This window comes from Lepisosteus oculatus, chromosome 9 (assembly GCF_040954835.1).
Source record: "Lepisosteus oculatus isolate fLepOcu1 chromosome 9, fLepOcu1.hap2, whole genome shotgun sequence".
Classification (NCBI taxonomy): Eukaryota; Metazoa; Chordata; class Actinopteri; order Semionotiformes; family Lepisosteidae; genus Lepisosteus; species Lepisosteus oculatus.
Genome location: NC_090704.1, coordinates 33,483,940 through 33,498,285, shown reverse-complemented (window position 1 = coordinate 33,498,285; position 14,346 = coordinate 33,483,940).

Genomic DNA, 14,346 nt, shown 5'->3' with positions numbered 1-14,346 from the left:
TGTGATGAAGCCTATGCCGTTAAGCCGCGGATGTAAGGCGATTTGATGGTAGGCGGGCCTCCGGGCATCCGTCTCCCAATGCTGAGCCAGGAATAGCGAGAGCGCCAGGTTTAAATAAAGACGGACTAAACAGGGGGCAGGTGTATGAAATCAACTAAAATACAAAAGGGCCGGAGCACCCTTAAGAGGAGGGATTCCGATCATGACAACTAGAGCTGTATGTTTGTTTAGTAAGATGTTTAATAATCTGTTCAGTAATCTGGCTAATAGGCACTAGCTAACCTGGAGATACTGTGAATGCCCAGTGCTTACTAATACTATACCACATATTCACACTGAAAAGCTATCACAGCTATTTCTGCAAAACAAGCAACTTTACCTCCCTGTACTGTATCTGCCAGCTCTCTGACATCACCAGATCATTTTAAGAAGAGGTGCAATATTTTTTAAGCCTTCAGCAACTAATGTTTTATTCACTATAATTCATAAGATATTTGGCTTTACATGTATTTGGGTGGGCTAAAGGTCTTACTCTATAACAGTTACAATAACAGGTTGATTGAATAATTAAAGCCAGGATCAGAGAGGAGACTAGGAATTTCTCTAGCTCTGCGGGACCAGAGCTAGAAGTCTCAGTACTACTATTAGCACAATATGTAGTACACACTCAGAAACTCAGAAATTGTTGTTGAAATTGCTGATTGCATGATGCTACAGTGCTTTCTTGAGATGGTGACTCCAGCACCACTCACTAAGCCTTCAAATGTAACCACATTAGTATGAACTTTGACCTTTGACAGCCAGGTCTAAATTGGCCACAGAATGGTTTCATTACAGAAATGGAACAACAGAGGATCATTGTATAGTCCACTGATCTAGAAAGAAAACAACAACCAAAAAGATCATTTAGTATGTATCATTATATTTTTTGTATTGTCATAGTTCTCTGCTGAGTTTGACAATCATTTGCAGGATGTCAGCTCACTGTATCCCCTCTCCTTTCCAACTTCAGGAAATTAGATGGATTTTTGCAATTTAATTACAGCATGCTGTTTATTTTTTTATTTAACCCATACATGGTGATAGGAAACAAGCGTATTATAGATGTGTGTCTGTTTTTGATCAATTTTAAAGCATTTCTGAACACCAGAAAAATAATGTTAAGGAACCTTTCTTTTCTATTTTCAAAGTTTTAAAAATAATAAACATAATTTTTGTTTTAATAATAGTTTTAAAAGTTTTAAAATTAATAATACATAATAATATTAAAAAGACATCAGTTCAGTAACTATATAAATATTTGCAGCTCAGTGTGTACAGAGAGTGCAGCAAGTTCTCTGTAGCAGTTTGAATAGTAGAGTAACTGTTACAGAAGACATACATTGCATTCATATTCCATTCTAAGGTTCCATTCACAAACTTGATCAGGCATGCTGCTTACATTTGTGTCTTTCTAATTCAAATGTGAAGAGCATGCCCCTAGTTGAGCATTTTACAGCCCTAGTTACAAAACCTTTGCTATTGCATGGTCATGGGATAAATATAGTTTTGAGGTTCTGCAGTGTTAACAGCACATGTATGCCTTGAAGAGAAAATAAACCAATCATTTGTACTGATATACAAAAGCACATACTGTACAACAGGAGGCATCTCTTGGGGATACACCATAACACCAAAATTGGGGCTTACAGATCACAAGATTCAATTAGGAAAACTGTCAGCCGCTTTGGTTGTATTTACATGTAGATATACAAATGCTCTTTGTGTTGTAGGAGAGGGGACGTGGGAAAGGCTAAAGGCAGATCTAGACGTCAACTAGAACTTTTAAAATGATCAATAGCATGTTTCCCTGAAATGCCCATTATCCCATTATATAGCCCCATACACATCTATAACCACTACAGCTAGTCCTGTAATGATGAGCTGCAGTCAATGAAGTAAATTTCAGGGTTCACAGAATTACCATTAGTGTAGGCAAAACAACTAGGGCCTTGCAGAATACCCTACTCTGAGTTAGTAAAATATGCCTCTGGGTAATAAAAACAATTTAGAAGATAATTAATAATTCCTAATTTCTCACGCTTTTCTTTCTAAACACATCCATTTTTTAGAATCTTTTTAGAATCAGTTTTGCATCATTATAACTGAAATGATTTTTTAATGTACACAAGCCCACGGTAGGATGGCACAGGGGTTAGCATTGCTGCCTTGTAGTGCTGGGGCCCTGAGTTCAATTCCTTGTGTGCTATCTCTATGGTGTTTCATCTTCTCCCATGTTGGTGTGGAGTGCCTCCAGGTGCTCCTGTTTCCATCCACAGTCATATTGGTAGGTTAATTGGCTTCTAGGAAAACTGACCCTGGTTTGAGAGTATGTGTTTGTGTCTGTGTATACCCTGTGATAGACTGGTGTCCTGTCCAGGGTGTACCCTGCCCTGTGTCTTGCTTGCCTGGATAGGTTCTTGCTCCCCTGTGGCTTTGCTTTGGATAAAACAGTTAGAAAATGCATAGGTGGATAGAAAACTGTGGTAGAAGAAGGGAACTTTAAATGTTACTCTAGGTGTCATAGATTACTACCATTATTGGGGTACTGAAATTGTCTGAGGAGCTACAGGGCAGCTGCAACCACTGCAATGTACATGAGCTCTCTAGGGCTGTACAAGGCCCAGAGGTGCCCTCAGTGAAGCATGACTCCATGCAGGAGTGGAAGTGTTCTACTTGATTGTGCCAGACAGGCTGAAGGGTCTGTCTGATATTAAAGCCCAAACACCAAGACTGCCTTGTTAACAAAAGAAGACAGGCATATTTTTAGAAGAGCAGTTTCTTTGTTGAGAATGGCATCAGCTGTGTACAAAACTTGTACTGCCTTTTTTCTTCACAAACAACATGTAGGAAATAAACATTTCAGCTGACTCATAAGCTCGTTTGAGTGTGCCAAAATGCTTAGCTCCCCCCCCCTCCGCCAAACCCCAGCATGAATGAAACATTGTTTTTCCCCTTTCGGACACAATGTTACACGTTATAATACATTCATGCTAGTCTGAAAAGCAGCTGTGCTAGCATTTGTAACAGTAGCAGCCACTTTAGCATAATTCGAGTGCACTGTGCCTTGCTGATACAGGCCTCCCTTTATGTGGCCTGTAATCTGAGCTTTCAGGACCCCGGCTGTCCTTCTCTATCCTGAATGGGCTGCGGCTCGGCTCTTTCTCTTTCCTGAGCTTTCCCTCTGCTTGCCTCAGCAGGACGATTATAATCGGCCGTCGATGGGGTGAGGCTATTTCTGCTGAGGAGACACCAGGGGAGGGTTCCCTCAAAATAACCATGTTCCAGACAAAAAAAAATTAAATGTATTCTCCCTGTCCCTCAGAGTGTCAGTGTCATGCTATATAACCTAATTCCCTTTGTCCTCTTGCACTTTTTGAAATCTTCGGAAAGAGAAAGCAATTCAAATACCCGGCAACTAGTTTTTTATGACCTTACACATCATTCTTAAAAGTTTTATCAGTTTCTTCAGACAATTATGTTCTTTAGTTTCTTTGAGGCTGCAGCAGCAGGAAATCATTTTAAATTGTTTTACTGTAACATTCCTGTGTCAATGCTGTTTATGTTCTGTACTTTTCCTGGTTACCCAGGAAATGTTTTTGTATTTTTACTGTATTGCTTTGTGGTGTGCCACAAATTCACAGTCCTATAATGTATTTTCCTGTGCTTTCACCAAAGTATGGCACTGTAAAGTGGAGTCATTTAGTACTGTCCAATAAGGTTTGCATGTGTTCTGGTGTAGCTGATACCTCAGAAAAACCATCGATCTGGAGACTGAGAAGTGGGAATTTTGCTATATCATGAAGAGTGATAAACTCATCCCCAGGACGAGGTGAAACTGCAAATCACTGATCCCAGATGACAAGAGAGGTGATGAGCTGTGATGCATTTCATCCCTATTGTTTCAGTATGAAGGGAATGGGCAGAGATGATGCACCAGTTGCTGGGGCAGGTCTCCTTCGAAGGGCATACATGCAGATTAATCATTTATTAACTCTTTTTCTAAACCATAACTTCACTGGATGTGAGACGGTTTGCAGTCAAGTCATGGAAGATCACAAACTGCCCTCTAAAAGAGGGGAAAAACATTTTGCCCTTTAAAAGATGTGTAACCTCAAGCAGAAAATTCTCAGTCCTATGACATTACTAATAAGCGGTTCAGAAATTATTTTTTTTCACATTTGTGAGGCTTGCTGACAATAAATCCCTTTCCCAATGGGAGATATCAAGAACTCCATCTGTTTTGTTTTAATTTGTTGTGTACACATTGCTTGATATCTTTGGATTCGTATTATTATTGTTAAATATTCTTAGTACAAGTAAAAATAAAATCCAAAATGCTGTTTTCAGTGTAAATATGAATCAGTACCTTTCGTGCAACCATATGATTAACTTGTTTACTTAAAATACAAGCTTGTTTATTAGCCTCTGCAATAAAGTGGATGTTATAAAGTATATGGTACTGTATGTACTTATTGATGTGGCATTCTTCATGCCTCTTCGAAGTGATTACTGAACTCCCCCAAAAAATGAAAGAGACTCTTGTTTGGACTTATGAGATGAATCAATTTCGGTAGGCATTGTGGTGTCTGGATTGCACTTATGCAGAGTAGTGCTTTAGGGTCTAGGCCTTAGGATCAAGACTAATACCCTGGATAATTTTTTTAATTCATGTGAGTTAGAGATATTTGTGCTGTAAAACTTGATTGCTGCAAAGTGAAGATTACTGCCTTCCAGATGTTCTGCTAATATTAAAAAGGGTGAAATTCTAGTGCAGATTTGGGTATTCAGAGATAGTTATGCTGGCAATTTTACTTTTCCTTAACTTCCTGCCAGCACTGCTAACTAGCTACACAATTGTGTGAATTCCCTATCAAATGTCCCATCAAAGAAAAACAGTCTTCAACTGATTTATATTCCATATACTGTACCTGTATGTTTTACACATTTTGAACAAAATGGCAAATATAACAAACTATAGATTGTGTCACAAAACCAAATAAGTTATATAAATGGATTCGTTTTTTATTTTTATTCACAGGGTTCTTACCTATTGAGGGCCAAAATTCCAGAAAGTCCACATGATTTGCTGTTTATGTCATGAATTAAGATTTCCTGTGATTTTATCAGTCTCTTTCAGTCTTTCCTGCATTCCAGTGTGAGAATATTATTTCCAGATGTAAAGAAGAAATAAAAAGAGGGATATTTAAACATTTGGGTGACTGTCCAGGAGGCTGAAACAAAGATTCCTGAAGCAGAGATCCTTATATAGGCTACAATGGGATACAATTGTATTTTCTACAGAAAAAAACTTAAAGATATGACATAATTTGTGGAGTTCAGTCTAGCATGTATAATTTTTTTGTAAAATAATTTTTAATTGCATTACTTCCAGGTAGGCTGGTGAAAATGACATTATGATTATGGGTGTAATATATTGTATACAAAATGTCCAAGATGAACTAAAGGACATTATTTTACAGTTGCCTTACTTTGAGAATGGGTATTTGACAGCTCAATGGCTCTGAACCCAGTTGTTTAAAGTCTGTCTTGTGTTTAATTCGTTCTGCATTCCACTGCTGAGACACCAATTGAGAAGCCCAATGAGCCTCAAGGTTTTTGTTCGTCCTGGAGAAGCTTAATGAAAATGTAAACACTAGAAGTATGTTAATTTAAGATTAACACATCTGAAACATATTCATTTCTTTTTTGAAAACAAATTTAACTTCAAGTATGAAGATTCTGGAAAATATAGACACCAAGATTAAGTAAGTGTTAGCAAGCAACAGTAAAAGCATACTGTACACCTTTAGGATGGGAAGACAAATGTGTGCAGGGACGTGCCCTCTGACATGCCTCACTGCTGCTTGCAAAATGTCAAAAACATGTGTTGTAGTCACTGGATTTGAAGAATGGGGACTCAGGGACTTACTAGGAACTTCAGACAAACAGCCTTTAGAACATATCTTAATGTAAATAATGTCATGTCAACAAAAAAAGACATGTTTTAGGAATGCATGGAGTTTTTCCAACTTACAGTACATCTTCAAGACTGAAATAGGACTATGAGGCTTGAATGACAAATTTTATTTATTTAGTATTTATTTTCCTCCAAATTATTTTTTTCAAATATTACATGACATGACTGTTTCAAACCAAAATAGGTAATTTAAAATGGAACATAGTAAATAATGCAGAATACGGTCTCAGTCTAGAACTGAAATAACCTGCAGAATGTATATGCTGTACAGCAGCCTTATCACAGCTTTAGGAAACTAGTTTGAACTGCTGAAAAGAGAAAGGAGAAAGAAAAATTAAATGGTTCTGTCACACATGGCCTGAGGAAGGCGAAAGTAGGTCCGTTTTATAAAAGAATGGCTCCACCACAAAGCACTCAAGTAAAATAAGTGCAGTTTATTTACAGTGCTCCCAGTCCCCCATACCAGAAAAACAAAAATCCAAAAAGAAACAAAAATAATTATTCAAATATAGACACATCCTCCTTTTCTTATTGCTTTCTCTCTGATTTAAGTCACACTATCTGACTCACCAAACACCAACAACAACTCCCTTAGGCTGAGGATACAGCTTAAATAGCATGTAAGCCCCTCCCCCTCTGGAACAAACCATTTCTCCAATTCACAAATTATACATTCATAATCAATTTCTTTCTAACCAAAGAACATCACATATCTTAATAACACAGTTCTTCTGATCCTGGTTCAAATATACAATACAAAAAATAAACAATACAAACAATACAAACAATAACATTTCACATTTCACTACTCTTCACATGCATGTGGTTTTTCAATCTCCATAAATAAATCTTCAGAAGTGGGGTAAGGTTTGGCCTTCTGAGGTCACCATAGGTTGACCCATCCCAGAAGTACCAACACCAAACAAACAGTGAGTATCATCCATTTTGAGAGCACTTTCCATTCACACCACAATACTCACTCATACCTGTGTTTAACTATGTGTTTTATATATGTGAATGTATATGAAATTAAGTAATAGCAGTTACTAGTCAAGCCCTGAGTGTGCATTCTCAGGAACTTATCTACAGTAGCAACTGCTCAATGGAAGGTGTATGAATGTTGTATTTCCTATGCTACCTGTACCTCGTGACAGCCTCCTCTGTCACAAGTCCCAAATCAAAACAGTAGTGTTCCATCCTATCATGGGCAAAGATTTTTTTCTAGATTTTATTTTACTTTCCCTGGATAAGAATGTGACTGATGCATAGCTGTTTATAAAAATAAACCTTTGACACAAAATGCAATCTGTGTCACAAACACTGGCCATAAAGCTTATAGTTTTTACACATATTCATCCTTCTTTCCCTTGATGGAAAAAAAGTCATTTTTTATTCTTCTATTATTATTTTATTTAGGATTAAAGCAGTGCCCTAGAAGAACTGTCAATGACAAAAAGATTGCATTGACCTTGCACAAGTTGTTAATCAGTTTATATCAGCCAGCAGAAATAGACATGTAGGAGGAAGAAAGATTACAGGAGTCAAGAAAATCTCAGTCTGTATCAAATAGGAAAAAGCAGAGTACTGGGTGAGCTTTGATTTATATTAGAAAAGTAATGTGATTTTTTTTTTTCTTGTGCGCAAATGTTCAAAATTTCAGATCCATTTTTTTGTTTGCCATTTCGGGTAATTGTTTCCTTATTAGCGAGCTGACGTCTGTGCTTAATGTAAGGATTTTCCCACTTGGGGATTGTTCCAGTGCAATTTTGTTTAGAAACGAATGATTGTTTGTGCTATAATTTGATTATAACAGATATATGTTGATAACAGAGAAAAAAGGAAATGCATTTAAAATTGAGAGCAGGAGGCTTTTCCTTACCAAAAGGGTATTGGGGGTATGGAATTAGCCATGTTGGGGAAACAGATACTCCGGCTTCTTTCAACAGCTTCTAATAACCAAACAAATTAAATGGCCTCCTTGTGTGTAACATTCCTTATATTCTTGTGTTCTTATACATTAAGACATGCAGAATTTAAATGAAAAGACAAAAGTTACTAAACAGATAACAGCATTGATTAGCAAATTGCATTTTCCAAAACATTGTAGGGTATACAACACTTGCTAAATGTGCTTAACTAAAATTTATGCGAATGGAATATCTACTTCAGGCTGATCAGGAATTTTTCATTTAAAAGTTCGGCTTTAGTAAATAATCAGTTTAACTGGACATATGGTATTTATTAAAAGAAAAATAAAGTTGGAAGAATTAAAACGTCCAAAATGCAGGTTTAGATCAGCTTAGATTTGCAATTGTACTAAAGGTCTTGACCCTGTCTTTGACTTGTATTGATTCTTGTATGGGGAAAAGCAACACCCTTGAGATTGTCTTCAACCTCAGGCCCATAAAAGATCAAATAAATTAAATACTACTCAAATTAAATAACTTGCACAATAAGACTTACAGTACACTGCCAGCAAAATTATTGTCCTGTGGCCTGTCCTTATCAGGTCTCAGAGTTAAGCAAGGCTGGAGCTGGTAAGTACTAGAATGGGAGACCTCTAAGGAAAACAAGTTTGCAGCTATTAGTTGTGTTGGACCAAAATGTCTGAAGAAAAATAATTCAACCTGGAGATGGTAGAAAATCGCTCTGCAAAATGTGTGTATGACAGGGTGCCTGATTTTTTTTAAATCAATGTTATATACTCCAAGACCCTTCCTGTATGTTTATAAGTGTGTGTGATACACTTAAAGTGCGAATGATACCTACCCTCCTTTTTCACCCAAATCACTGCAGTGTTCCTCTTTTTGGAGTATGATGTTGTGTTGGACAAGATGGCCATCATTCCAATTTCTCTTTCTGGTTTCCCACCCTGCCACATCAGCAGTACTAAAAAGGCTGATGATCTTAAAGGGAAAGATTACTGGTAGGTCACCTGTACTTAACCGATGCATCTTTATTTTCCCTGCTTAAATGTATTAAAAGTCTCATGGGACTTTTTTAAAGTTTACAAGTTTGTAACAGTTGTAAGTTTTCTTAGGATTTGTATCGGTAGGAGTGCTTAGAGAAAATGTGGGCAGACAACAGCTTCTGTAAGTTTTGGTTTGTATTCTATTTGGTGATCACTCTTTGAAGGAAATAAATCCAGTTTTGTTTGTATTTGATGAGTGTTTGTTTTGAAATGTTTGTTAATGTCACTGGTCAGTGACTGTGCCATACTTGGGTGAGATGATAAACTTAAATCATGGCTATTTAGTCTTTAAAATTCCAATGGCATTGTTTATGGGAGTGGGCATAGGAGTATTATCCAGATTAATTCCCCCCCAGGATTGCAATCTGGGCTGCTAACAGTTTCCCCTTAATTAAACTGATAATGTAATTTCTCACTTGCTGGCACAGAATTCCTGCCCAGATGAAAAGCATTACATTAATACAGAAGGTCTTCAAGAATTTAACTATCACATCTTATTATTAAGTGAAAGTTCAAAGGCTTCTTTTTACATTTCCTGAAAACAAAGTAACTAACAAATACAAAATTGTGTGATGCAACAAACATATAATGAGAAATGAAAGATGAATGTTATTAATTGGTTTCACATTGTCACACAGGTCTTTAGGGTCTAAATAACAAAAAAACAGACATCTTTTGTGTTGTGAACTATGGGCTCCTGTACACATACTGTACAGTACTGTACCTTCCAATGACGTCTGTGTGGTTTATAATAAATATGGGATGAATGGTCTGGTGTAATGGCAATGAAAAATTTCAACCTTTTCTCCCTAAGACTATGACTACATATACAGCAGGGAAACATGTGACAAACTGTGAGAAATGGAAAATTGGCCCCAGGAATGAAACAAATCATGAAACTAAGGAGGCATTTGGAGTGTGGGCTCCCTGTGACTTGTCCTCATCCTCGTCCTGCCACTCTGAAGAAGAAAAAGCACTTGTTCTCTTGTTCCCATATTCCCCTGCCCCTCCTTCCTGGGTTTCCAGGCCAAGCCAGGCTTTGTGGCATCTGTCTTGGACTCCAGGGCATCTGCCTTGTTTACCGAATCATGAAAACGACTTCTCTCTTTCCACAACATCCTCTCTTCCACCTTCACAATCCTGACAACCTGCGTTTGGTTGGCCCTCTTACAAGCTGCAGCTACAATGAGCTTCTGTTCTTGCTTGTTTCTCAGGAAAGGTTATTGAATGGAGCACCAGAGCCATACAGCAATGAGCGTGTGAACGGCAGACTGAGTACCTGGCAACATGTCAAATAGAGTAAGCTAAGACACATTACCTAACCTAAAGCAGCCTTCCTATTTGGCGTGACATTTCACTTACTCGAGTGGGAGACTAAAATAAACGCTTCTCACAGCCTCAACTGCAATATTTTGAAGGTTTACCAGTGTTTGTGAAGAACCTTTTGTAACATTTCATCTTCTCAGGGAAATTAAGAAATCATTTGTTTTTTCCCGAATCCCGAAGCATTATTCTGTTATCGCCTCCCCATTTCTTAGCCAATCTGCAAAACCCCCTGCAGCAGTACTGAGATTGCTAGTCTTTAAATGGTCCTTATTACAAATCTTTGGTCTATTGTGCCGTAAAGGCATAGAATATTCATTGTGAAATCATAGCAAAACATTGAAAGTTCAGGATGTCCAACTGGAGACAGTTATGAAAGAAGAGTAAGCTTGTGATAAAACCATAAGAAATGTACCGTGAGTTTTCACAGTGGTAAACATTTATGACATGTGCATTTCTCCTTATTAGAATAACAAGCCCTAGGACTTTGGCTGTATTCCAGCTTGTTGCCTGTGCAATGTGGCCTTTGAAGGTTCTCCCCCGTAATGATTTCCTCCTCTCCTGGTCATGGTCATGAGCTGCTGGTGCAAGAGATATGCCTTGTGCACTTTTGAGAAGAGAATGAAGATAAACTTCTCTCAGCTGTAATGCACTTTGGAATTCTGCATTTAATAAATACCAATAATTATTATTGTTCAAGTTGTTGGTAGTGGTGTGCTTCTTGCTGTAGTTGTTAATTCTAGTTATACAATATTCTGGTACTAGAGCTGCGTTTCTCAACCACAGCACAGTGATGTGCTTCAGACATTAGCAGGTGCCATCTGGAATTTTCCGGAAAAGTCACAAATAAGAAAAATAAAATAACAAATATATATATTAAATATTGTTCAAAAATATTCGTTTATGGGGTAAGTAAAGCATCATTTTGTGAAGAGCACGTAAGAATCACACATGCTGAGAGTTACGTTTTTCAAGTTTACCTAGCATATACTGTAAAACAAATCATCTGAGAGCATCCGAGAAAGAGCTGCATATTTCACTATCCTCAGTTCCTGTTGGACAAGGTGACTATGCACTATGAGGCAAACTCTGCTTTAACATTTTAAATAAGTTATTCTTTTTAATATTAATAATAATGTGCTTGGGGTAGTGTTGTGTGTGTGTGTGGGGGGGTAATCTTTAGATTTATGGAAGTGTGCTTTGGAATGGAAAAGGTTGAGAAATGCAGTACTAGATGAACAAAAAAAAGGGCTCTCTTAGTGGTGCTGGGCTAAGGTGACTCTTTTTAAATCATTTTAAAGTTTGGGAATTCCGTTATATAAAGTATAACCTGTAATAGATTACCAGAACATTAACAGATGGTAAATGATTATTAACAAATCTCAACTTGTTCTCACACTTGTTGTCACACAACTTTTTTATTAAATTGCAGTGTGGTGTTAGTGGCTCATTTCAGAGCCTTGGAGAGCACATGCTCACGTGCTGTTCAAGCTGCTCACAAAGGCCCAACATTTGAGTTGGTTCCTTATATTCTGTCTAATGACTGCAAATCGAATAACTCTATCCTGTTTCATATCCTGTGAGATGTGCATAGTTTTTTTTGTGTTCAGCCTGTTGTCTGACTGTTGTAGCTGAAAAGTTGCTTGTAAGGATTTTTCAAAGCCAGAGCAAAGGAATTTGCCTGGAGATGTGTAACAGCACTGTAGGCAGGTGACTTGATTGTACTTAAGAGTTTCCAATGCTAGAATGATTTTCTGCCTGTATACTGCCAGGACGTGAGCTTTCGTATTCAAGTCATACAGCAAACGATCTAATGAGTTGTCACTGTTCTGAATTAAAACCATAGTAAATATTAATGCACATACTGTACACTACAATAACTGTGTATTGTTGCTAAAGCTATTAGGCATTAAATTGTTATTACAGCTCCAGTAATACCTGTACAAATGTGGAAATAGTTAACTAAAACATTTCACTTTTGAATGTTTTTACTAGAGTTCTTACTTATTTTCTGCAATTTCTGTGACATGCAGAAAATGAAGGAAAATTCATACTGTTGATTATTTCCATTACAGCATGTTCATCTCATACAGTACAGGTTCATTCCAAATTCAAGGTTCCAAATTGCATTTTGCTTCTGGATTAAACTATTTCACTACAGCATGTTGTGAAAATGTGGTTTCATGTAGTTCTATACTCTTTGTGTGAAAATAAACATAGAATGTATTAAAGAGGTTTCACAACAGAAGCCTACAAAGCAAGTATAACAGGAAAGCTCAAATGTTACAAAACCTTCTTAAAGACATACAGCAGAAATAAGGGGAACTGGAGTGGCTCTTCCAGGAAAGTTTTTTGTTTCCAAGTGTAAGGTGAGTCTGGTAAATGGATAAAAGGTTACAAATTAGAGGCAGTTCCTTTGGCCTGTTTGAGAGTTGGCAGTCATCTGATTCAAGGATCTCATTCAGCCACTTCTTGAAAGGATCCTGTTTGTTGGCTTCGACCACATGACTGGTTACTTGTTCCAGATCCCCACAACCCTTAATGTAAAGAAGTGAATGTGTTGTCTGGGCATGACTTGTTTTGAGTCTGAGCTGTAACACTATCCAACTGAGACCAGAGTCTCCCTGGTGAAAAGATAGACTGTGGTTGACCCACATGATGTCTAGGGTTTGCCGCACAGTAGAAACCCCTGTAACTAGTCTGGAACCTGGGGTTTACAAGTTTATTGCTGGTTGCTGCACTCCTCCAGCTGGTGTGAACTCTGCTGTGGGCAGGATGAGGACCTGATAGTAAACAAAGCATAGGGCCTCGTGAAAGAGACCATTCAAGAGGTGTTCTCACACTGGGTGGAGATTGCAGGAGTAACGCTGATGGACTGGCAACTCCCAAAGAACGGGAAAAGGAGGGATCTTTGCCAATTCCAGACACACTCAGCAAAACTTATTTTATTACAGACAATTATAGTATAGGGCAACACTTATAGTATAAGTGCCGTGATTAGCATTGCTGTTTTGCAGTGCTGGGGCCCTCTATGCGTTCCTAGAGTGCTGTCTGTCTGGAATTTGTATTTTCTCTGTGTGTTTGCATGTTTTTTTTCTAGGTGCTCCTGTTTCCTCACAAACATAACGGTAGGTTAATTGGCTTCTGGGAAAATTGGCCCTGGTATGAGTGTGTGCACACCTGTGTCAGTGTGTGCCCTGTGATGGACTGCTGTCCCGTCCAGGGTGTACGTTATCTTTTGCCCATTGCTTGCCTGGAAAGGCTCCTGCTTCCCGCAACTCTGTATTGGATAACAGTTAAAAAATGGATGGATGGATTGCAGTATAAGCTAATGACTTGTTTAGGTGGACTTAATTTCCTTTTCTGTACTTTTACAGAATTTTTTCCAGCTTCTTACCATGTTTTACTACATGACATTGGCTGTTAAAACCCATCCTAGTTACATTTCTCACACATAATGAGGAAATGGTATGTACATGACAATTCTAACTTAATGCAGACTGGAAGGCCTAGACAACGAGTGAGTCACTTCCCCTTGTATTTAAAAAATAACTGAGTACTACATTGCTCAAAATAAAACAAATTGGTTAGATTTAAAGAAGCTTTTACTTTAAAAGTATATTTGCACTCAGAGGCCATCAAATGCCTGCACTCTGGCTGTTGTGCTCACACACATGCTATTGTTGATTGAAACTAATATCTCTTCAGCCCATTTGTCCTGAAAGCAGATAGCATTAGCATTTTATAAAACAGCATCGAATACATTATAGGTCTTTCAGAATGCAGTGCCCAAGCAGTTGAATAATGGATGAGTGCATATGCAGTGCCTGTGTAGGCAATGTGCCCAAGGTCTTAGAAAAACAATTAGGGTTTGTCAAGTTAATGCATGGATGTCTTTGTATAGTACAATGGATTGGAGAAAGAAAATATGTTGTCTTTAAAACATTCCTGGCCTGTGCTATAGGCAAGCCAGCTCTCTCTGCATGGGGCTATATTTTTCAAAAGGGAACATTTTGCTTTTCTTAACTGTGCT